The sequence below is a fragment of the Rhinatrema bivittatum genome, chromosome 2 (assembly GCF_901001135.1).
Source record: "Rhinatrema bivittatum chromosome 2, aRhiBiv1.1, whole genome shotgun sequence".
NCBI classification, from domain to species: Eukaryota; Metazoa; Chordata; class Amphibia; order Gymnophiona; family Rhinatrematidae; genus Rhinatrema; species Rhinatrema bivittatum.
In genome coordinates, this window is record NC_042616.1 from 76,821,322 (window position 1) to 76,846,423 (window position 25,102).

The 25,102-nt window shown below is 43.8% G+C and overlaps 1 protein-coding gene across 4 annotated transcripts in view; it reads right to left on the reverse strand.

Moving 5' to 3' along the window:
• MINDY4 (MINDY lysine 48 deubiquitinase 4) overlaps positions 1-25,102 on the reverse strand; it is a 459,492-nt gene that overhangs the window by 64,708 nt on the left and 369,682 nt on the right. The gene's annotated exons all lie outside the window — the stretch shown is intronic.

Genomic DNA, 25,102 nt, shown 5'->3' on the forward strand with positions numbered 1-25,102 from the left:
GTGTTTTGTATAGTGTTTTCCATAGCAGGTGCAAAACTTTGGAATTCTTTATCTGAAATGCCACGTTTGATACAAGATAGAAAGAAATTTAAATGTGAACTAAAAACATGGCTATTCAAAATTGCAAACAACCTATCTTAAAACATCAGAATGTAGAGATCTACAATAACAAGAAGGACAAGAGATACTAATTGATGCATGAGAAACAAATTAACAAGAGAGTGTAGGAATCGCAATACAATGTACAGAATAATATTTAATATTTGTACTTCATGTCTTATGTCCTTTATCTTTAATATGTATTTGAAGAATTCAATTGACAGATGTTAATGCCTGTTTATGAATGCTTCCTATGTAACCCATCATTATTTGCTGATTTATACCTATGAATGTCATTATTGTAAACCGTTGTGATCTTTACATGGAACGACAGTATATAAAATGTCTAAATAAATAAATAGAATAGAATAAATACCTAGGGATGAAATGAATTAATAATATACTGGCAATATCTATCTTCTTAAAGCTCTGCTTATAAAAACTAAATTAGCTGATTTCTAAATATGAAGACAGTTAATAAAAAATATAAGAATATAAAGATATGCCATGCTAGTTAGACCAAAGTCCACTGAACACAGCATCCTGCGTGGCCAAATGGATCACAAGCACCCAGCTGATCCCAAAATGTAGAGCTATTTCTTGTTACCTATAGGGATAGCAATGGCTTTCCTTTGTCTACCTGGCTAATAATATTTTTAACGATTTGTAAAAGAAGGGTGAAGATATCGTTGCAGCGTTCTTGGAAGAAGCTGGAGATCCTTTTTTTTGAAAAATATTTTTGGACATCGGTGGTATAAGGAATCAGTTCATGGCGATTATTCTTCCTCGTGTGTAAAGAAGTTTAAGGACGTTATGTGATTGTGATATAAAATTTATAATAAAGTTTTGTTTCCTCTCTTATGTACTTGTGATAATATTTTTAGACTTTTCCTCCAGGAAGTTGTCCAAATCTTTTAAATCCTGTTGTGCAAGTCACCATGATCACAGCTTCTAGCAACAGATTCCAGAGCTTAATTGAGCGTTGAGTGAAAAAGTATTTTTCACATTTGTTTTAAATCTACTAGTTGTCAATGTCATTGAAAGTCTCTTTGTTTTAGTATTATTTGAAAGAGTAAAATAAACATCTCTTATTGATCCGTTCCAATCCAATCATGATTTTATAAACTTCCATCATGTCCCCTCTTAGCAGGATCTTTTTCAAACTGAAAAGCACTAACTTGGGTAGCCTCTCATCATAAAGGAGCCAGTCCAACCTCTTTATCATTTTGTTCTCCTTCTCTGCACCTTTTCTACTTTTACTATGCCTTTTTGAGATGGGGCAAACAGAACTGCATACAATAGTCAAAGTACAGTCGTATCATGTATCGATACAGAGACAATATAATGGTCTTCATTTTATTTTCCCTTCCTTTTCAGATCACTCCTAATATTGTATTTGCTTTTTTTAATTGCGACCATACACTGAGACAAGTATTTCAATATATTGTCCACAAGGAATTCAGGTCCTTTTCCATCATATGTTATATTGAACCTGCCGAGGCCACCTTGAACATCGAGTAACACTATAGCAATATTAAGCAGTAGTAGTTGGGTGCAGGTTTGGTTAGGCTCCAGCAGGTAGTGGTGGTGGTGATCATCCAGCTGCAGCCAACACCAAAGCTGCTTCAGCAGGAAAGGCCTGATCCATCTCTTCCTCCTCGTCTGAGGAGGAGCTGGTGCTGTCTGGGAAAAGAGATAAAAGTATGTGGAAAGTCATCAGCTTGTGTGCATGATAATGTGAGCTGGAGCATAATATAAATTGGGAGTTTGCTGTAAGTGTGAATTCCATTAATGGAAAGGGTCAAGGCTTGGGATTCGACAGAAACTGTGGGGCAAGATATAAATTCTAACAGAATCAGAGGCTTCTGTAATGCTTGACAGTACAGCAGAGTGACAACAGTGTTTGTGGCTAAGAGCTTGGCCCTGTGTGGCAGGGTAGCTTTTTGGGAGGCTACTTTGCATCCCTAAGCCTCTGCAGTCATGATACCACCACTTGGCAAAGGGACCTTGTCGGATTGGAGGAAAAGTGGCTCCCTGGTTAAATTACTGAAAGTTCCCAGTGATACTCAGATTAAAGACAGAGTTGGCCAGTGACTTCTAGTAGAGTCGTACCTCTAGCTGAGGCCAAAAATGAACTAGACATTGTGTCTTATTCACCATTCAGCTGAATGGATGCCTATAGGTTCCGGATGCATTGCCAATTTGTGTCTGGAAGGAACCTTCAAGCTGCAGGCTTGACTAGAGTGGGATTAGCAGGTTGGGCAATAGTGGACAATGTGATAGAGGCTGCACAAAGACAGATAATGGTGAAACCTCCCAGATGGGAGTTATGTGTACGTACTTCTAGCCCAGTCCTGCCTCAGGTGCAGCTGTGCCAGTTTTTTATCTTACAAATGGCACAGCTCTTGGGCTGCCATCTTCATATCTTCCACCTGTTCAGATTTGAAGGTTGGATAATATGCTATTAGACAACAACTTTTTGCTGTTGTTGTCTTAGTTTTGTTACAAAATTGTTATGAATGTTTTTAATGTCTCCTTCCTTTAACTGTGAAAAGGCAGGAAATACATTATTTTAATAAACAAAACAGATGAAAGATTTTGGTTCAGTGCCATACATAATAGTAAGCTCCTGTAGCTGCCATTTTACCAGAGGCATCATCCCCCCCCCCCCCCCCCCCAAGCTGGTGTTCTTTCCTTATCCTTTAGACATCTCTGTATGCTATGTGCTTCCCTTCGCCCAAATTGACTCGTGATTCCCTTTTATGCTAATAACTCTACCCTTGCCAGCCCCTTGCTAGTGCCATAATGGCATTGGAGATGTCTCTAAATCTCCTTGCCCCTCTGCTTGTGTGGCATTACTGCTCCCACAGCTCTAGATATGGCAATACAGACAGCGTGTCCCTATCGCAGAAAGATCTTTCCACAGGTGACCTTTTTCCTGACTTTTCTGCAGTTCAGCATGCTGAGTGCAAGAGCCTTCAAGCAGGCATATAGTTTAGCTCCTGCACCCAAGCTGTCAGTTCCAAGCCCATTTACTTCCTTTTAGAAACTTACCTCCCTGGGATATGAGGCTCTCTAATTAAATTCCAGTCGGAAGTCCTGCCACACCTGGCTCATTGAGTGGGCATTGTACCGCACTTCCTGGATGGGGAAGAGGAGGTTTCACTGCTAACAATAAAATCTTTTTGTCTGACCACATCCTGGGCACTAAAATTAGGCTTGTGGACAATTGTTTTCCAAATACAGAAAGTATGAGGCAGATTTTCAAAGCCCTACGCACGTAAATCCAGGAGGATTTACGCACATAGGGGGGTTACGTGCACCGGGCCTATTTTCAAAAGGCCCGGAGGCGCCATAAAGCCCCGGGAAGCGCGTATGTCTCGGGGCTTGAAAAAAGGGGTGGGGCATGGGCGGGACCGAGGCCTTCGGCACAGCGGTCATTTGCTGCTGTGCCGGGGGATCGCGCACCGGCAGTCGGCCAGCACGCGTAACTTACAAAATAAAGGTAGGGGGGATTTAGGTAGGGCTGGGGGGTGGGTTAGATAGGGGAAGGGAGGGGAAGGTGGGGGGGGGGGGGCCGAAGGAAAGTTTCCTCCTACTCTTGCTCTCGTACTTTCAATTATTTTAAGGACAAAATCCTAAAGTAGCAACATCTTGGTTCCCTTATATTCTAAGCCTCTATGTGATCTGTAAGCATCTAGTATTGTTATCTTGTCTATGTAGTTTAGGATCCAAGCAATCAGTGGCCTGGGTCTGTTGTAGGCAATATTAATAATAATCATCATTATTATTATGACAGTTGATGTGGTTTATCAACTTTGAGAAGAAATTTTTCTTCTTTAAGACCGAGATTCTTGGGCAGCCAGATTTCATAGATTTGTAAAAGATCCTGGTCCTTATCTGTTTTGTCTCCCACGATTCTCCTGATCTTGTATATACTGGATGCTCTTCAAGTTTAGTATTCTGAGTTTCCAAGTCAGTGATACTTGTCTCGCAGTGTTTTTATGCCATATTTCTGCTGGGAGATGCAATTGTCCATTTCAATGACCTTTGTCATATGTGTCAAATCTTTCTAGTCTCATCCATGAATAACTATAGTTTAGATAGCTTAACTTCTAAAAATGCAGAAACTCAGCAAGAAATCTCTTTAGCCACCTCCTTAGAACTGATGTGAAATGTTTCTTTCTTGCTCTACAGCTATTTTTGGGTCAGTTGCCATATTTTTATCTCCCTGGATTCTTCCTCATTTCACTAACATTTCCGCATAGCTCTTTCTGGACAAAGTTATTCGCACATGACAGATTGTTTGCTGATAAGGAAGAGACTTTGTTGTTCTTTTCTTAAAGGTGAATTTTAAAAGCCTGGCACATACATCAATTGGGGGGATTCACGCACAAGTCGAGTTGGCGCGCGTCGACCCTATTTTAAAAAGCGCCCAGATATGTAAGAAAAACGCACTGGGCCGGATTTTAAAAGGGTTACGTGCATAAGGGGCGCGCGCAGGGGGGGTTTAAAAGGGTTACGCGCGGTTTTGGATCCGGGCGTGTGGGCGGTCCGGGGGCGTGGCCGAGTGCCCCGACTCAGAGGTCTATGTCGGTGCCTGCCGCGCCAGCGTGCATAAGTTACTACTGCCCGGAGGCAGTAGTAACTTTTCAGATAAAGGTGTGGGGGGGTGGGTTAGGTAGGGGAAGGGAGGGGAAAGTGCGGGGGGGGGGGTGGAAGGAAAGTTCCCTCCGAAGCCACTCTGATTTCGGAGCGGCCTCGGAGGGAACGGGCAGTGTGCTCAGGGCTCAGCGTGAGCAAGTTGCACAAATGTGCACCCCCTTGCGTGCGCCGACCCTGGATTTTATAAGATACGCGCGGCTACAAACTCCAGCGTACTTTTGTTCGCGCCTGATGCGCGAACAAAAGTACTTGCGCGCGCTGTGTTTTAAAATGTACCCCACTGTGTTCACATCTAAAAAGTTTCCAAAAAGAGGCAGGGTGTGGGCGGGGCATGGATGTTTCAGGGTCTGGCCAAGAGATTTATGTGTAAATACTTCAGTGCCTGGGCGCACACCCAGGTACAGTGTGCGTAAGTTTACTTCTGCTAGAGATGAAGTGCAAGTTTAAAAATAAAATGATCGAGCCATTTCTGAGGGGTTTAAAGGGTCTGGGGTAACTGAGGGGAGTGTAGTTGATCAAACCAGGGAGTTTGGAGGACCTAGCTGTTTATTGTGTGAACTAGTGAATGAACTTCTTAAACTGGTAATAGCATGGACAAGTGCCCCTTTTACACTGTAGAAGCGGGATTTATGCACCTATTCGGGTATCCACTTAAAATTTGGTATGCATGTGCACACAGCCAGGTTATTTTATATTCACATGTATGTTATAAAACGACCACATCTTGGGATGTGCCAGCATGCGCACATATATATGGGCCTGCTCGTTGTTTGAAAGTTACCGTCTTGGATTTCAGTACTGTAATTTAAGTGAATATCATGTTCACATTAAAGTTTACCTGGACTGAGTGAAAACATAACTGAAAGCAGCTGGGAAGGGATTTGGAATTCTGTGCATACTTTTGAATTTTAAAAAGTATGGTCCTTATTTTCAAAAGGATTTACAGGCTTAAAACTGGGTTTTACACATGTAAATGCACTTTATCCATGTAATTAGGCTTTTGAAAATTGTTAAATATATACCATTGAATTGTCAATAGGTTTTACACGTACACGTGCACTTTAAACATGTAAATTGAAAATTGCTACTATAGTATGTTACATTTACACATGTAACTCCTTTGAAAATTACCTCCTATAGGCCTGATTTTTAAAAAGCATTTACATGCTTAAAATTCAATTTTACACGTGTAAATGAACTTTACCCGTGTAAGTGGGGTTTTGAAAATTGTTACAATATATGCCATTGAATTCTCCATAGGATTTACCCAAGCAAGTGCACTTGAAGTGCGTAAATGGCTTTTGAAAATTGCTATGATAGCATGTTACATTTATGCATGTCACCTCTTTGAAAATTTACCTGATTGTGTATAAATTTTCACAAAAGAAAAATTATACAGTTAAAGCTGATTTAAAAAGATGCGCCAATTTTATAACATGTGCACTTCGCCGCACACATTTGCGTGTGGGTGCCCAGTTGCACATGCAAGGGGTGGAGTTTTAGTTAAAACCATGCAGCGATGCAATCGGGCCTACCCAAGTTCCCTATCTTCCTACCCATCCTTCCTCCTTTTCCTCTCTCCCCCCCTGACCCCTAAACATACCGGAGCAGATTTTCAAGGATTTACGCGCGTAGAGGGGTTACGTGAGCTGGGCCTATTTTCAAAAGGCCTGGCGGCATGCGTAAAGCCCTGGGACTCGTGTAAGTCCCAGGGTTTGAAAAAAGGGGTGGGGCATGGGCGGTCCGGGGTGGTGGTGGGAGCCTCCAGGCATAGCGGCCATTTGCTGCTGTGCCTGGGATTGCGGGCTGGCGCGCGCAACCTACGCCTGCCCAGAGGCAGGCGCAACTTATAAAATAAAGATTAGGGGGGGTTTTAGGTAGTGCTGGGGGGCGGGTTATGTAGAGGAACAGAGGGGAAGGTGGGGTGGGGGGCGGAAGGAAAGTTCCCTCCAAGGCCGCTCCGATTTCGGAGTGGCCTAGGAGGTAATGGGGAAAGCCAACAGGGCTCCCCAAGGGCTTGGTGTGCGCAATGTGCACTATTGTGCACCCCCCTTGCATGCGCCGAACCTGGATTTTATAACATGCGAGCAGCTGCACACGCATGTTATAAAATCGGGCATACATTTGTGCGCGCAATGTCAAATGTTCGCCCACGCATATGTATTAAAATCCAGCCCACCGTATCTACCCGAAGTGGCCAGGCTGTTTTGAAAATGCGCTTGGCCTGGCCACCAGTGTATCCCCCTGTTTCGGTATGTGCCAGGTTTTGAACATTTACTCGTTTGGTGGGATAATTTTCAAGTGGACATATGTATGTAAATTTGCTTTGAAAAATCTTGGAATTTACACAAGTATTTGCTGATGTTTTTATACACAATATTACAAAATAATTTTAGAGGGGAAAGACGCTGAGTTTCACCATTGTGCTTCCATTCCCTTCAAGGTCATCACAGGAAGCTCCCAGCTACACTTATTCTAATTCAACCATCATTTTGGGCATACAACAATTTCTTTGTTGACAGTCCGCATGGCTATCCACGCATGTGAGTCATGTCATCTGACAACACCAAATGTGGAGAGCATCTAGCTAAGTTTAGAAAAGCCTTGAAGGCTTTTCTGAGCATGCACAGGAGTACCCACAGAGTTACCTCCATGTCTTAAATCCAAATCCAAGGATCAAGAGAACTTAAAATAGTGTGTGTGGAGGGGGGGGGGGGGGGGAGAGATGGCTGCCAAAGAGTAGCCATAATCTGACTGAGATTTTCCTTTTTTTTTCTTATCTAAGCCATTTAAAATTTTATCTACAAAGAAAATATAAATTCTTTACAATTTGCAAATATTGGAGGCAGTGCATGCAAATAGATCTCATGCATATTTATTAGGGATATCCTGGAAACCAGACTGAGTGGGAGGACCAGGGACTAGAATCAGTTTGAGCACCACTGCTCTACAAACATAAAAACTTATGCAACAAATTTGTTATGCAAAAAATCAAAGTAAAATTTCTCTGCAACAAAACTTCTTTGCAACATTCATTACACCATCAGAACAGAACCATTTTTTTCTGCTGTTCTTAATAACCAGTCCATGTTGAAACAGAAATCTTGATGGTATGGTTGCATTAAACCTTCAAAGCTACCATTATTTCCTAAAGACTTTTTTATGTCTGAGATATAAATTCATATAGAATTTCATATTTTATATGGACTTCACAACTGGGAAACTACCTATAAGCAGTTTCACTTAAATATAAAGATATCTGTCCCCTTAACATGCTTCCTCTTACTTCTCTTCAGTAGCTAAACACCCAGTCTCCCAGTTGTATATAATTGCTTTTCTTTATGAGACCATAAATATAAGTATGCTATTGTCATATGACATCAACGTCTGAAAGAACTAAGCATTGCATTCCCATTTCTCACTGCAGTAACAGTGAATGTAAAATATGTTCTATCCAGTGGACTTAGCAGATCTGGGCTAGGGATGTCATAGCAGTGTCAAGCAACCAAGCTGATGGTCTAATTTTCACACAGAGGGACATACAGGTAGACAGTTGCCCATTAGGAAATAATTTTCAAAAGGATTTATGTACATAAACCTAGGTTTTATGCTTGCATACTGGGGGGGGGGGGAGTAACTTTTGCATATACTTTGAATTTTCAAAAGTATGTGTGTAAATATACATGCTCCCAAGCAGGTGTATCTTTCTGTGCGTCTGTCGGCACTGGTTCTGCACACACCTGCATATTTTCAAGGCAGATTTATGACATATATCTGCGGATAAAAAGTACCTGCAGACTTTAGCCTTTGCAGGCTGTTTGGAAGTAACTCTCTACAGTGGCATTTCCACATAACCAAGCCAAAGGAAAGTTAGCAGCTTGTGGCTGGGCTCTTTTCCAGCTCCTCTTTTCCTGGGTGGCCTCTGATCTACATATTGAAGAGTGACCTATGAAAAAATGAGCTGTTTGGGTTTAGCGGTATGTCAAAGAACTGCAGGGAGAACACAAAACAGCTCCTTGCTTGTCTTAATTTAAATTATAAAAAATATTTTAATACCATAGGGTACATTGAGTAATTTAATCACACTATACACTTGCTGCTGAATGTCTGTTAAAATCAATATTTTGTTTATGTTCATATTTACACATTGCCATCAATTTATACAGCATTGTACATGTATTGGGAATAGTAAAACAAGCACACATTGAAGTATTGTTTAAATGCTTGCATGTATATTATATTTAGATAACACAAAAGTGATTTCTAGAGTAATTTATGGCTTGTACTGTATACTGCTTCCTAATCAGGAGAAATAATTCAGAATGCAGATGTGTTGTTTCTTGAAGATATGGGATACACCTCTTGATTCCCATAATGTCTGCACCTAAAGATGCCATTAGCACTTCCTCCTATTGTCCTGTTTCTTTGTCCCACAGCACCTAGCTGACGCATATTCCATAGTAAATTCACTTAAGACAAGGCCATGGGATTTACAAAGGGCAAATGCTTCTTATAAATAAAGTGGACAAACTCCAAAGATCATTATCACTATATGTGAAAGTTTGGCAAAGATTGTTTTTTTTATAAAAATTATTTTAAATAAATCTTGTTTAGAAATTCCCAGCCCTTTGGATTTTGAATTATGAGCAACCATGAGTTCAGGAATTAGAGCTCCAGTCAGAATGACTTCTGTTTCATTTTATACTAATTAGAAAAAACCATTCATAAGGTTCAATTAACCTAAATCAATTTGGCCTTTAAAGGGTGAATAACAGTAAATGTTCAGGTTTATCTTTATCTACATCAGGGGATTATGATGTTGAGTCCTGACATGCACCGTGTTTCTAAATCTTTATCTACATCAGGGGATTATGATGTTCAGACGGTAAACTATATCACTGGGGAACAATTTTAACATAATTCCTGTTGAATTCGATTTTTCAGCTGTTTTAGACTTATAGGCATGCTAATTTCAAACTGCAGTTAGTTTTCTTCTATCATGTCGTTTTTTCTCTACAGCCTATCTTAGGCCTGGTTTTATCAAAATGCACTAAATATCGCATGCGATAGGAAAAGGGGCGTGCTTTATGGTAATAGGCTATTTATCACAAAGTGTGCTATCTTAGCACTTCACATAGGTATTACCACAGACTGCAATAACTTTTTCACACTTTGCAGTAAGTACTACAGTTGTTGCAATTCCTATCTACTCATGAAGCAATTTGTTAAAGCTTTGCCAACTGAAGGAGACTGTTTCAAGTATCTCATTTTGGCATTTCCTAGCCTGTCGTTTGAAAAGATAAAGGCCGGTGTGTTTGACGGTCCACAGATTCGGCAGCTCATTAAAGATGAACATTTCATCGGGACAATGTCAGAACTCCAAAAGAATGCTTGGTTGTCATTCAAAAACCTGTCAAGGACTTGCTTGGAAATACACGAGCACAGAATTACACCGAAATTGTCCAGAAACTCTTGGAGAGCTTCAAAATGCTTCATTGCAACATGAGCATCAAGGTGCATTTTCTGCATAACCATCTTGCTGACTTCCCGAAAAACCTTGGTGCAGTCAGTGATGAGCAAGGTGAACGATTCCACCAAGATTTGAAGGTCATGGAGGCACGGTATCAGGGTAGATGTTTGTACATATGATGGCTGATTATTGCTGGAACATCAGGTGAGATTGTCCACAGATTGAACACTGCCAGAAAAGCTATGGGGTGGATTTTAAAAGGGCCCCGCGCGCCTATTTTGCATAGGCCGCCGGCGCACGTAAAGCCCCGGGACGCGTGTAAGTCCAGGGGCTTTCGAAAAGGGGCGGGAAGGGGCGTGTCCGGGGGCGTCCCCGGAACGATGCGGCATTTCGGGGGCGTGCCGCGGCGTTTCGGGGGCGGGCCTGGGGGCATGGCGCCGGCCCGGGGGCATGGTCGAGGCCTCCGTATCAGCCCCCGGGACCGGAGGACGGATCGGTGCTGCCGGCGACGGATCGGTGCTGCCGGCTGAAAGCAGGCATAACTTTGCCGACAAAGGTAGGGAGGGGTTTAGATAGGGCCGGGGGGGTGGGTTAGGTAGGGGAAAAGAGGGGAAGGTGGGGGGAGGGCGAAGAAAAGTTCCCTCCGAGGCCGCTCCGACCTTGCGCGCGCCGACCCCGGATTTTATAAGATACGCGCGGCTACGTGCGTATCTTATAAAATCCAGTGTACTTTTGTTCGCGCCTGCTGCGCGAACAAAAGTACGCGCTCGTGCAAGTATTTAAAATCTGCCCCTATAAGCGCAAATTTTTACCTTAATGTGTATGTTTCGTAGCAGAACTTTACTACTTGTACACAATTTGATTTACAGTAACAATATATAGCCTTTGTATGAATAAACTAACTCTTAACTAAACAGTATATTCAGGTAATTTTTTCTTTTATTTCCTTTGTATGTACATTTTGTATGATTTTTGGAACAAAGGGAGGGTATCCTGTACCTTAAAAAGTTGACGTGATAGAGAAAAACTGGGGTCATTTTTGGATTCAGATGTCAAAAGTTATTCAAAAACAAGTGTCAGATCTAACTCAACGAAAATTGGGTTCCCTAGTGTATGAAGCACAAAAAATAAACCATTAAAACGGAATAGCAGCTTAAAGCCACAACACAAAGAGAGACCATACATACCATGTCAATACTTTGAAGTGTTTAACACTCAGTTCAAATTCGACCCCGGAAGTATAAAGTACTTATCTATGACCTAATGATTTTTTTAAAAATCCAGACAAACCGTTGACATATGTGGAAACCCAGACTGCTTATTGAAGAATGTAATATATGCCATCACATGTCCTTGTAGGATGCACAAAAAGATAGATAAGAGCTCGATTGACTGAGCATAAAAGTTGCATATTTACAAAGAAGCTGCAGACATCATTTATTCCTCATTGCATGGAATTATCACATGATTTTAAGAATCTACAATGGTGGGTGATCAAACAAATCAACCCATCAGCATGTGAAGAAAATGCTGATATCTGGCTTGACGTTCATGAACAATTCTGAATATAAGGTCCCAAAAAACAATGCGGTAGACTGTCTAGTAAAGTCAGGAAGCAGTTGTAACAAAAATAGACCAGTCATCTTAGTTGTAGGGTTTTTTTTATTATGGAAAATGAAAAGTTTCACAACTCAGAGTATAGAGCGTCCAACTGTTACACAACTTAAATTTTAAAATGTCCAAATCGCCTAACTCTGCCCAAGTTTTGCCTAAATCAATGGCTGCATCAGGGTTTTTTTTTATAATATTCGATTGTAATATAATGACTATGATTTATTCTTTAGAAGTATAAATACCTTAATTTACTGGCTAGTGATTTTGCTGGGGTGCTGTTCTCAGATCTGCTGTACTTCTTTGCAACTATTGGCAAAGCTTCACCTCTGCTTGAAAGACGGCATAGCTGTGCTCCGGGAAAGGGGTTAAGAGAAATGTGGTGCTTCTGCTTGCACCCTTCACTGCTCCTGTTGCCACTACTTCACTACCGGATGTCCAATGTCTGAAGCCAACCACAGCCGCGAGGGGGTGGAGTAACAAACTATACAACTTTTCATTTTCCATAATAAAAAAACCCCTGCAACTAAGATGACTGGTCTATTTTTGTTTCATCTGCAATTCTGAATATATACATAACTTTCAATTATTCCAAATGGTCTGAATGTTGAGATAGAACTGTATTCTCTAATCTAAAAAATCAAGACAGATACTGATGATGTCATAAACACTGTTCCCATTAGTAAGATTAATTCGTCGAAAACATCATAGATATGGATGATGTCTGATTTGGGCAAACTCCTGTCTGGAGTTGCCAGATTTTTTGAAAAATCATTAGGTCATATATAGGCATTTTATACTTCTGGGGTCAGATTTGAACTGAGTGCCAAACACTTTAAAGTATTAACAGATTGTAAGCCCTCTGGGGATAGGGAAATTCCTACAGTACCTGAATGTAAACCGATGTGATATCTCAGATTGAATGTTGGTATATAAAAATAATAATAAATATCAACTCTCTGTATGTTGTGCTACAAGTTGCTATTCCATTTTACTGATTTATTTTTTGTGCTTTTTATAGTTCACCATCGGAACATCATAATCCCTTAATGCAAATAAAGACTTCAAAACTCAGCATGTGTTGGGACTCTGGGATTATAATACATTAAGAAACTATGGGGGTCATTTTCCAAGGAGTTAAATCCACAAATCACGCTAACAGCCGGAGTATATGTAAAGTTATCGTGTGCGGTGAAACAGCCGCAATTCATGACATTTCCAGACAGCCTGTTAGAGAGAGAGAGAGAGAGAGAGAGAGAGAGAGAGAGAGAGAGAGAGAGAGAGAGAGAGAGAGAGAGAGAGAGAGAGAGACTTGCTATAATGTTTACTCCCCAGACAGGTATTTGTATCCCTATGGGAGGCCCACCTAGTAACTCGAGGTGGTGATTAGGTATGAGTGTAGGGGATTGGGGGCCACTTTCACATTCAACATGAGACGTACGAACAGAACAGTGGTCTCTTGTGAAGATTTGATGGCCTTCGGAGTAAGGAAACTCACTCCAAGATGAGATTTGGGCAAGGTTCTCTCAAACTAGCTTGTTTGTTGCCCAGGTAGAGTGTCCATCAAGCTAGTTTGAGAGAACCTTGCCCAAATCTCATCTTGGAGTGAGTTTCCTTACTCCAAAGGCCATCAAATCTTCACAAGAGACCACTGTTCTGTTCGTACGTCTCATGTTGAATGTGAAAGTGGCCCCCAACCCCCTACACTCATACCTAATCCCCACCTCGAGTTACTAGGTGGGCCTCCCATAGGGATACAAATACCTGTCTGGGGAGTAAACATTATAGTAAGTCAGTCTGTCTCTCTCTCTCTCTCTCTCTCTCTCTTTTATCATGCACCACAAAGATGTTTTCGCGAAAACATCACAGCACACGAAGTTTCCCCACTGCACGAAAAAAGCCTCATTTGCATGGGAAACGCCCCTTAATGCGTTACCAATGCGATATTGGAAAATGAGGCCCTATGACAAGATAAGTTGCATTAAAATAATTTCTATTTGCAAAAACAAATAAAATTGGCACATAAGAACCGATGATTATTTTAAAGTAATGAAGACCAAATCGACTGACAAATTGACAAGAGTAAAAAAATTAATATATGGTTGGGACTTTGTCTATTATTTTGGGGTACTATTATACATTTTGATGACACCTTCCTAAATGATAATACATATACATCATTGTTCTTCACCTCTGGGAACACAGGCCTGAATATATGTACTTCTGAATCTGGCATATGTTTGGGTTTTTCTACCTCTGCAGTTATACAGTTCCTATGGGAGTAAATTTGACAGGCTTAAAACTATTTTGTTTTTCAAAAATTAGGAAGAATAGCTGAAATAATTCCTCTTTTGTTATGCTGATAGGAAATAACAATTAATAGACTCCTATTTTTAAATACTGTCTAACATTTCCTATGCAAAGGCTGCTTTTAAAGTTTCACTCTTGCTTTTGTCAAGCAGGATGACAGCACTTACATTTTAAAAATCAATTTGGCCTAGTCTCACACCTACACTACTCATTCATACCATATTTCATAGCCTAATTTGTCTTTTTCCATTCACTCATAACTTTACACCCTCTATTTCAAGCACCCTAGTGCTGTTTCACCTCACACAGTTACACTTGCCCTCAAGTACTTTCTACGTACAAGAAAACATATTATTATATATTCATCTTCTCTATTAAACAGCACAAAACTACATGCACAGTGGATACCCAGGACTGAAGGGAGAGAAGACAAAAATATTTTCATACTGTAATGACAAGCATGAATCTATGATACTGACTACATGTAGCACTACAACATACAGATATCTATAACACAAACTAATTACACATATAACACTCATATCTTTTTTTGACACAGCATATATAGCACATCAATTTATAGCTCTCCATTCATAGCATTTCTGATATCTGCATAACCCTGCTTACCATTTGTATACCAACAAAGCTATATCAAATTTTCATGCCTTTATCTGTCTCGTATCCCCACTGTGGAATAAGCTGTTCTCAAATATTCAAAATGCTCCCTCTCTGCTTGTCTTCTAGTTCAGGTTCAAAATGAATGATTGACCTTTCCCTAACTCTGCAGTCTTTGATTCCTTATGTCCCGAGCCCATGTATCTTTAATTATGCTTCATTTCGTATATTTCTTCCTAGTTCTAGACTTATCTACATTTTCAAAGATACCTTTCACCAAATAAACATCAAAATAATAGTAATAATATGGTATGCAACACACACATGAAATACAGAGAATATAAAATTTAATTTACAGGAGAAATCATTAAGCTAAACTTCTTGACTAGAAACTTTTCTTCAGGATCATTCACTGGGGTGTGGGTGTGTGCTGTAGTTATTGCAGTTTGCAACATACCTATCTTGATGTTTCAGGTCGAGAAACCAAATCGGCATCGGTCTTCAATGCGGCCGGCTGAGGTTTGTTTTTTTTGGTTTTTTTTTTAACTTTTAAAGAAGCACAGAAAAGCAGTTTTTCTGCTTTTCTGTACTTTTTTCAATACACTCAGCTATTAACGCCTGCTCCAGGCAGGCGTTAATAGGTGAGCGATAAATGTGTGTCTGAGACGCACATTTATTTTTTTGCATTGGAGTGAATGAGTAATAGGCTCAATCAAAAATCAAATGCATGTGATGAGGGCTATCTCATTCACTCTGCGTGGGATGTTAAATAGGCGCTAATCCCCCTATTGCATTAGGGGTGGATTAGCGCCTATTTAACCCGTGTCTGACTGCGGGTTATGCAGTGCGCTCAGCTGAGTGCACTGTATTGCATCGGGCCCTGTGTTAGGTTGTTCTGCATAGTCAGCTCTGAACTGTCAAGGCATCATAATCTATTATTTATGTATTTATAAACATTTGATATTCTGCCTTTTCCTAAATTAGTCTCAAGACAGATTACAATAAAAATTCTAATGAAAGCTACAATTATAGTTGCTACACAAATTACAATCAAAACAAAGAACATTAAACATGAAGGTAAAGCATATATTTAGATAGAGACATGAGATAGGTTATGTCAAGGGTTCCTAATCTTTCAGAAAACATGGACCCATTTTCAGCCTCAAAGAGTTCACAGAGCCACCACACACTTCTCTTTAATTTTTGCATGCCATTAACAAAAGAAATATGATATGCACTCCAGAATCACTCACACAGGTCAATTTTAAAAGCACTGCTTGCGCAAAAATGCTCACATATGCGAGTATGTGAGCTGCATGCAAGCAATGCAGATTTTAAAAAGCCGCAAAATATGTGCGAATGTACCCATGTGAGCGTGAGGAACAAGGGGGTGAGGAAAAGGCGGGGCATTGGTATTTAGGGCGAGGTCAAGATTTACGCATGTAATTTCAAAATTGTTTTTTTCCAATTCTTTATTTAATCATTTTACAATTTTACATGAAATTATCCTTCCATTAATAGGATATAATTCAACATTCTGAATAAATTAAATCATTTAAAGTTCTTAAGTAAATTTTTAAGAGTTGAGTTTAAATTAAATAAAAAATATATAATATATAATATATGATAGGATATTTAAACGTAACCATATAGAATAGAATAACCTAAAAGAAGGCGATCCAACATTTAACAGGAGTGATAACATAATATCAATAAAGAAAGGGCTTTACATAGACTACAGTGATTATTCTAAATCAGACCTTCTTCCTTTTAGGCTTGGGAAGTTGACATTGCGGATTTATGGGCCTCGATAAACTGTGGCAGCTGGTCAACTTGAAAGAATACAAATATTTCCTCCCCTTTCTTCAAAATACATCGACAAGGATATCTTAATTTAAAAATTGAAAACTATATGCAAATGCTAGATATCTGCATAACTTTACTGCTACTCCTGATGAGGACCAAGTCTATAGATCTTAGGTTTTAGGGCTTATAGGACAGGATAAGGGGGCCTGGATCAACTGAGCAGCATACAGGATGAAGAGCCAGAGGGGTCTGAAAGACCTCACTGTTAACTGGACAAACTGGTGGACTATCTGAAAAACTGGAAATGTGCCTCACGCAAGCATGTGGTATAATTCACTGATATATGAATGTAAAAGCTGACATGATCCTGTTGAAGACACATGTACGCTAACTGTCCTCAAATAACCTCTTAAAATTAAAGGCAAACATATGCGCATGAGTGTGCGCATGATAAAGCAGAATTTCTTACCTGTAACAGGTGTTCTCCTAGGACAGCAGAAGTTTAGTCCTCACACATGGGTGACATCATCTGATGGAGCCTGCACGGAAAACTTATGTCAAAGTTTCTAGAACTTTGACTAGGCACACTGAGCATGCCCAGGATGCCCTAATCCACACGGCCACGCGGGGTCCCTCTTTAGTCTTGTAACATAGGATTGCGATAAAGAAAAAAATAACCAAAAGGAGAAACCCAATTCTGCGGGGTGGTGGTGGGTTTCTCCTTTTGGTTGACCTAGGAGAACACGTATTATAGGTAAGCAACTCTGCTTTCTCCTAGGACAGGCAGGATGATAGTCTTCAAACATGGGTGAATCCCTAGCTAGTGGGCCATTAACGTTGCCATGGCTCTGATGGAATGAGCCTTGACATGACCTCCAAGATGCAGAGCCGCCTGGGCAAAAGAGAAGGAGATGCAATCTGCTAGCCAATTGGATAATATCTGTTTGGCAATGGCAACTCCCAATCTATTCCTATCAAAAGAAATAAAAAGTTGGGTGGACATCTCTATGGGCTTCTATCCGCTTTAGGTAAAGACTAAGGTTCTCTTGCAATCCAAACTGTGCAGGGCTTGTTCGCCTTGGTGCGAATGGGGTCTGGGAAAGAATATTGGCAGAATGACTGATTAAGATGGAACTCTAACACCACCTTAGGCAGGAACTTGGGGTATGTACGGAGGGCCACCCTGTCATGTTAAAATTTAGTATAAGGTGGATAATTCACTAAGGCCTGGAGTTTGCTGACCCTGCATGCTGAAGTAACCACCACCAAAAATATGACCTTCCAGATCAGGTACTTCAGATCACAGGTTTGCAGCAGCTCAAAAGGAGTTTTCATCAGCTAAGCGAGCACCACATTGAGGTCCCAAGACACAGTGGGAACTCAACGGGCCTGAAGTAGGCCCGCATAAAGCATACAATTATGGGCTGTACAGAGATGAACTTACCTTCTACAATGGAGTTGGTTTTTAAACCAGCCTCTGACAGGTGCAGGAGGTAATCAGGCAGTTTTTGTGTGGGGCAGGAGAACGGATCTAGTACTTTCTGCTCACACAACATGGAAAACATCCTCAACTTCAACCCATATGACTTTCTAGTGGAAGGCTTTCTAGAAGCCACCAGGATCCGAGACACATCAATAGAGAAACCAAGCAGCTGTAGGATCAACCTCTCAACATCCAGGTTTTAAGCGCAAGGGTCTGGAGGTTGGGATGCCAAAGTCTGCCTTGATCCTGCGTAATGAAATCTGGGGAAGTCCCCAGACTGATCGGTTTCCAGAAGGCCAACTTCCGAAGGAGTGGAAACCAGTTCAGTCTCGGCCAATAAGGAGCTATGAGGATTATAGTCTTTGGTTCTTTCGAAGCTTTAGGAGAGTCTTCGTTACAAGAGGATTTAGAGAATACGCGTACAGAAGACCCTTGCCCCAATGGCAAGCAAAGGCATCCGAAGTTGGTTCACCATCTGACCTATACAGGGAACAGAACAGAATCACCTTCCAATTGCAGGGGGATGAAAACAGGTCCACATCTGGGAGTCTTCAGAGACGGAAAATTTGGTTTGCCACCCTCTGGTCCAATGACCACTCGTGGGGTCTGAAGACATAACTCTGTCTGTCTGCTATCACGTTCTGGCTAGATATGTAGCCCTGAGCACCATCCGACCAGATCTGGACCACTTCCTGACACAGAAGATACAATCCCATGCCTCCCTGCTTGTTGACATACCACAATGCCACTTGGCTGAAGATTTAGATCAGGACAATTTTGTTGGACAGCCAATCTCTGAAAGCCCATAGAGCGTATCTGATCGCCCAGAGCTCCAGGAAGTTGATTTGACACTGCGCTTGCTGGGAAGACCATAGATCCTGAATGCAGAACCCCTCTACATGGGCACCCCAGCCCAGGGTGGATGCATCCATGGTGAAGATAATTTGGGTAGGGGAAGCCTAAAACTATACTCCTTGCTCCAAATTTGAAAGAACCCGCCAGCAGGGCAGAGTCCCAGAGGGACAGAGTGATGCAGATGCAATCCCGAATGTCCTGCAACCTTAAAAGTCTATTGGGCTCTGGGCATGTGAAAACGTGCCAAGGGAGTGACATGGATGATTGCAGATATGTGGCCCAATAGCCTCAACATCTGGTGAGCTGAAACCTGCTGGCTCTATTGAGTTACCGCTACCAAGGACGCTAGAGTGAACGCCCAGAAGCACAGCAAGAAGGCCTTGGCCTCAGCTGTGTCTAGCTGTTATGACCATCGGTCGCAGACGGCTGCTACCGCGTCTACTCATATCCTGCACAGTCCTGCTCCCCTCTCCAGGTCTGCTTGCAGCGCGGGCTAGTCTCTGTCGCCGCGTTCCCCATGGCTCCTCGTGGCGGTCGAGACGCCACCGCCACCCAAGCCAACTCTGGGCCTTCCTAGGTGCACGCGCCACCGGGCCCTCTCTTGAAGCCTTTTCGGCGGGAACCTCGGGGGCGTCCCTGATTGATGAGGTCATTGAATCAGGGTTCTTAAGCTCCACCTTCGCCCTCAGCTAGCCGACTTGGCAGCGAGTTCCACTACTACTCTACGAGCTCCTGTCTCCGTTGTTCCTGTAGTGACGCTACCGGACTTCCTTGTATTCTGGAACCTGCCTGGTACCCGCTCCTCGGGGGCCATCATGTGCACTCTACGGGGACTTTGTCTCCCTCCTGGCTTCCCCCGCTCCTCAGGCTGGCCCTGCGCCTTCCAGAAATACTATCTTGCGGGCTCCCCGCTCCTCGGAGCCGCCTCTGAGAACGCCTTCACCACTTGGGAATTCTATCTCTGTGCTTCCCCGCTCCTCGGGGTAGTGCCTACGTTCTGCACATGTGACTGTCAGTGCTTCCCCGCTTCTCGGGGTAGTACCCTTGATTCTACCACCGGTCACTGTCGGCACCTCCTGCTCCTCAGGCTGCTCCACATCATCATCTGGAGACCTGGCTTGGGCTTTCCCACTCCTGATTCCAACGTAGGCCTGATTCCAACATAGGCTTTCCCACTCCTGACGTAGGCCAACGATGACGTAGGCCAACGTAGGTTGGCCTACGTCATCGCATCAGTACCTCCTTCGCTGCGCAGCTCCGCCCCTTAGGGTTGCCTCTCCGGAATACCTCCTGCACGTCCTGTCTCGCGCTTCCTGCTCCACGGGCCTGTCTAGCACCATCCCTTTGGAGGTCTCTGCCCAAGTACTGACCTCCAGCCTACATAGATACTGTGGGGATCCCTCCTTGCTGTGTCTTCTACTCTGCTCCTCAGGACCCCGCCACAGTTTCACCCAGAGCTCCCCGCTGTGCCTGACCTCGCCTCCCGACGGTGTGGACCTGTGGGGCTCCTCCCCATAGGTAGCAACAACACACACCTTGGGCCAATGGCCCACAAATCATTACACTAGCTGGGCTCCTATAAAGTCCAATTGAGAAAAGGGGCTGAGGTGAGACTTGGGATAGTTGATGCCTAACTCTAGTGACTCCAGCACCTGGATGGTCAAGTGCAAGTACCGATCGACCCCTGCCCGAGAGGCGTTCTTGACCAGAAAAGGGAAAACATGCACTCCCAGTCTGCGGAAGTGCGCCCACACCACAGCCAGACACTTCGTAAAGACACATGGGGCTGATGCTAGCCCGAACAGCAACACTCTGTACTGGAAGTGCTGCTTACCCACCACAAATCTGAGATACTTCCTGTGACCTGGAAAGATCTTGATGTGGGTGTATGCATCCTTTAATTGAAGGAGCATAGCCAGTCCCCTTTTTGCAGGAGGGAAATCAGGGTGCCCATGGAAACCATCTTGAGTCCCCCAATTCTCTTTGGAATCAGGAAGTACCGTAAGTAGAAACCCTTGCCTCTTTCTCTGGTTGGACATGCTCGACCGCGCTAGCCATTAAGAGGGCAGAGAGTTCCCGAAGCAGTACCTCCTGATGCACTATCGGCCCCCAAGGCAGGCATGGAGGGGAATTTGGAGGGATACCCAATAGGTTCAATCGGTACCCCTGGAAGACAATAGACAAAACCCACTGGTCTGAGGTTACACTGAGCCACCGGTTTATGAAGAACCAGAGCCTGCTCCTGTCTGGGGGTTCCAGCGTCTCGGGTATGGGTGGCTGGCTCATACTATGCACTATCCAGTCAAACTCTGTCCCAGGATTTGGATGGGGCACCGGTTGGGGTTTCGGAGCTCACTGCTGCCTATGATGGCTGCGAGAGCTCACCCTCTGGGCACAGGAATGAGAGAGAGAAGGATAGTACTTCCTCTGGTGGTAGAAAGACCTCCTCTGCCCATGTCTCGCTGACCTCCTGGCTGAGGAGGGCGGATCTGAAGTGCTGGCAGAGAGTTGCTGGAGGGTTTCATCGTGATCCTGCAACTGGGCCACCACGTCCCTCACCTTTTCTCTGAAGAGATTCTCTCCCATGCACAGCAGGTTAGCAAGTTGTTCCTGTACCTCCAGTCGGAGATCAGAGGCCCACAACATTGCCATATTGCGGACGCCAATTCCCACTGCAGAGACTCTCGCTGCCATCTCAAAAACATTGTAGGTGGAGCACACCTCTTGTTTCCCGCACTCCAGGCCCTGACGCATCTGCGACATAAAGGCGTCTTGCTGTTATTGAGGCAGCCACTCAGCCAACTCCTGCACCTGCTTCCAAAGGTTGTAAGTATTGACTCATGTAGAGCTGGTAGGAGGTAATGCGGATAATAAGCATAGGCCCCTGGAAAATGTTCCTCCCAAGGGCATCCAGTGCTCTATGATCCCATCCTGGGGTCGGCGAGGCATTGGTCCGAGGGCGGTTGGCCTTCTTGAGAGCGGATTCGACCACTATCGACTGGTGTGCCAGCTGACGCTTCTCGAATCCGGTAACCTGCTGGATGAGATAAACCCTGTCCGCTTTCCTGTTAACAGGAGGAAATGTGAGGGGGTGCTCCCAAATCCTCAATAGCAACTCTATACAGATTTAATGCACCAGGACCGTCATGATCTCTTTAGGAGCTTCCACAAACTGGGGGGTTCTCTAGTATCTTGTGCTGGGCATCCTCCTCAGTCATTAACTGAAATGCGATGGCCTCTGCCATTGCCCGCACAAAACTTACGAAGGTCAAGTCCTCAGAGGGAGACCTCCTTTGCTCCTCTAGAGGAGAGGGTTCCAAGGTGAAATCCTCTGAGTCTTCTGAGGAGGACTCCGCAGTGTCATTCCTCCCAGGGTGTTGTGTGGATTGGCTGCCATGCCCGGCGACTGACCCCACTTGCCTTTGCTGTGGCGTGACTGGCGGGAATCCAGGCTCCGTGGTTGTGGTCGGGTCAAACTCATTGGGGTTAGCCGCTGCAATTTCACGGCCATCCTGCCTCTCCTCTGCCATCCTGCCCCTCACTGGGGCTCACCGCTGCAGTTTCGCAGCCGTCCTGCCTCTCCTTCCTGCTACTACCATCCTGCGCGCTGTTTTCTTTTAAATTAAAGGGCCAATAGCAGGTATCCCTCGTGACCCTCTTGGATGACATCATAGTGCAGGGACTATATAAGGGGTCTGGATGACGCAGGCATGGTTCGGTGGAAAAGGCAATCTTTAAATTCTCGAACGCGGAAATGGCCTCCGCAGACCATTTAGAAGTGTTGGCCCCCTTCCAGGTCACTGCAGTTAAGGGCACAGTTAAAGAAGAGTAATTCTTTATGAAGCTTCTATAATAATTGGTGAACCCCAAAAATCATCTCAGGGACTTCAGGCTGGTAGATTGGGACCAATTTTTAATACTCTCTAGTTTTTGGGGATCCAACTGGAAGCCATCTTTAGACACTATGTAGCCAAGAAAAGGCACAGAGTCCTTATGGAAGTCGCACTTGGATAGCTTGGCGTAGAACCGATGTTCTCGTAGTTTTTGTAGTACTTGTTTGACGTCCTCTAGATGGGTAGACAAGTCCTGAGAAAATATCAGGATATCATCTAAGTACACCACAACACTCTTGTACAACAGGTCCCGCAAGATGTCGTTCATCATGTTCTGGAACACGGGGGGTGCACTGCACAGGCCGAAGGGCATTTCTAAGTACTCGAAATGACCATCTCGAATGTTGAAGGCTGTTTTCCATTCATCGCCACTGCGAATGCGAACTAAGTTGTAGGCCCCCTTCAGGTCAAGTTTCGAGAATATTTTGGCACCTTGAAGCCGGTCGAACAGCTCTGAGATTAAAGGCAGGGGATATCGGTCTTTGATCGTGATCTCATTCAGACCTCGATAGTTGATACAAGGAAGCAAGGTACCGTCCTTCTTCCCCTCGAAGAAGAAACCTGCGCCGGCTGGAGACTATGATGGTCTAATGAATCCCTTTTGTAAATTCTCCTCGATGTACTCGGACATAGCCTTGTTCTCTATAGCAGAGAGTGGATAGACATATCCTTTAGGAGGTTCAGTGATAGGTTTCAGCCTTATGGCACAGTCGTAAGATCTGTGTGGAGGAAGGATGTCAGCAACTTCTTTGGAGAACACATCACTGAATGATGCGTATTGAAGCGGCAGTCCTGGCATCACTGGAGTTGTAGGCATGCAGAGAACAGGAGAAACCTCCTTAAGGCACTTGCCATGACAACCTGGGCCCCAACAGGAGAGTTCCAAGGTGGCCCAGTCAAATTGAGGCTGATGTGACTGCAACCAGGGTAACCCCAGAATGATAGGGTGCATAGCCTTCTCTAACACAAAGAAGGACTCACTATGGAGGGCTCCAGTGTGAAGGATTACCGGTCCGGTACGCCAGGTCACGTCACCCGGCAAAGGCTTTCCATGGATAGATGATAAGAGCAGTGGAACTTCCAAAGTGAAGAGGGGAATCCTCAAATGTTCCACTAGGCGTTGAAGTATAAAGTTGCCTCTGCCCCTGAATCCACCAGGGCAAGAGTTTGAACTTCGGACGGTCCACAGATCAGGGAGACTGGGAGAGAGAGCGGAGGAGAGGTCATGGTAAGGCCTAAGAACAGTCCTCCCGCAGGACTTAGGCCCATCCATTTCCTGGACGAATTGGGCATGTTGGGACATCGTGACCAGTCTGTCCACAGTACATACACAGGCCATGCCTCTTCCGAAGTCTTCTCTCTTTTGACGTCAGGTGACTGCGACCAAGTTGCATCGGTTCTTCTCCACTGGCGACAGGTATTGCTGGAACTATCTAGAGTGCAGGTTTAGCACGAACCTCCTTCTGAACCGGTCTAGTGGTAGGCTTGAGTTCTTTCACCTTATCACGGAACTGGTGGTCAATTCTAGTAGCCAAAGCCACTAGTTCATCCAGCGAGTCAGGTGTCTCACGAGCGGCCAGCTCATCTTTCAAGTGAGTATCCAGACCTCTGAAGAAGAGGGTTTTCAGGCATTTGGAATCCCAGCATAGTTCTGTAGCAAGAGTCTTAAACTCTATTGCAAAATCAGCCAGTGGTCAGTTGCCTTGCTTCAGGTCCACCAGAGTAGAACCAACAACAGTCCCTCAAGCAGGATCGTCAAAACGGACTTAAACAAATCCAAAAATCCGTCAATATCCTGCAGAATTGGATCCTAATGTTCCCACAGCGTTGAGGCCAAGACAAGGCCCTTCCATCAAGATAAGATAGAATATAAGTAGTCTTGGCATAGGCAGTGGGGAAGTGAGAAGGCTGTAATGCAAAATCATGCAGCACTGATTTAGAAAACCTCTAGTCCTTTGAATCTCTCCAAAAAAATGAACTGGAGCAGCCAGAGGTACAGTAGTCTTTATAGTTACTTCAGGTAACTGACCTTGATTACTGGAAGCAGCGCCTTGATTCTTCTGTGCATGTAGTTGATGGAACGCAGAAGTGAGTTTCTCCAATGCGTCTTGTTGTTCAGCAATGCGCAAAGCCAGGCCTGGGATGGCCTGCAGAGCATTGAGCTGTGCCGGATCCATGGAGTTAGCAATCTGTTATGTTTTATAAGATTTGGGTGGACCCTTGGACACTGTGGCAGCTAACCACGCCCACGGGGGGAAGTCCCGTGAAGGGCCACAGGTCAGGCTCAGCTCTGGA